Source organism: Anopheles coluzzii (genome assembly GCF_943734685.1).
Source record: "Anopheles coluzzii chromosome X unlocalized genomic scaffold, AcolN3 X_unloc_1, whole genome shotgun sequence".
Lineage (NCBI taxonomy): Eukaryota > Metazoa > Arthropoda > Insecta > Diptera > Culicidae > Anopheles > Anopheles coluzzii.
The window spans coordinates 2,806,143-2,807,500 of NW_026054419.1; positions in this window are offsets into that span (position 1 = coordinate 2,806,143).

The window sequence follows — 1,358 nt, forward strand, 5'->3', positions numbered from 1 at the left end:
ACGGCTGGTGTTCCACAGGGTTCGATTCTTGGCCCCACCCTGTGGAACACCATGTACGATGGAGTTCTGGACGTCGCCCTTCCGCAGGACTGCGAGATGGTGGCGTATGCTGACGACTTGGTGCTGCTGATTCCGGGCATCGACGTAAATGCAGTGAAGGCTGCAGCCGAGGAGGCGGTCGCCAGTGTCTCTCACTGGATGGCTCAACATCATCTCCAGATTGCGCCGGAAAAGACGGAGTGCGTGCTTATCTCCAGCACGAAGAACCCTACGCAGGTCACCATAAGAGTAGGGGACGTGGAGGTGACATCTTCCCGCACGATGCGTTACCTTGGGGTGACCCTTCACGATCACCTATCGTGGCTGCCCCATGTCCGAGAGGTAACCACTCGGGCAAGGAAGATAGCAGATGCCGTTACCCGCCTCTTGCGCAACCACAGTGGACCAAAGACCAGCAAAGCGCGACTGTTGGCCTCGGTCGCAGAGTCGGTCATCCGATATGCTTCGCCCATCTGGCATGGCGAGGTGACGAAGAGAGAGTGTCGTCGACTTTTGGAGAGGGTTCAGCGAGTCTCAGCACGGAGGGTGGCACGCACCTTCCGTACCGTAAGGTATGAGACCGCCACCCTCCTCGCCGGGCTGACCCCCATCTGTCTCTTGATAGAGGAGGATGCGCGAGTGTTCGAGCGTGTTAATGATCCGGGTCGGTCGATAACGAAGGCAGCCATCCGGTTGGAGGAGAGGCAGCGCACCATCACGATGTGGCAGAGCCAATGGGACGCCGAGGCCGACACCTCCAGATACACCCGGTGGACGCATCGGATAATCCGCGACATCAGCGCTTGGCAAGGCCGGAGACACGGGGAGATGACCTTCCACTTGGCCCAGGTGCTCTCTGGACATGGGTTCTTCAGAGAGTACCTGGCCATCAACGGCTTTACGGAATCCCCTGACTGTCGCAGCTGTGCGGGTGTTCCGGAAAATGCCCATCACGCCATCTTCGAATGCCCCAGGTTTGCTCGAGTGAGGATGGAGTACTTTGGTGAACTGGGGCCGAATCCGGTCACGCCGGACAGTCTTCAGGACTTCCTTATGGGCAGCCAAGACAACTGGAGCAGCTTCTGTGAGGCGGCACGTCGAATAACAACAACGCTGCAGCGTGACTGGGACACGGAACGAGAACAGCGGGCTGCTTCCAATCGTGAGGAAGCTGAAATACAACAGCAGCTACAGCGAGAGGAAGACGATCGCCGCACTGAAGAACGGCGGCAGCTCCACAATGAGGCAAATCGTGCCTACCGCCAGCGCAATAGGAGAAGTCAACCTACTTCACCAGCTCCACCACCAACACCCAGGGA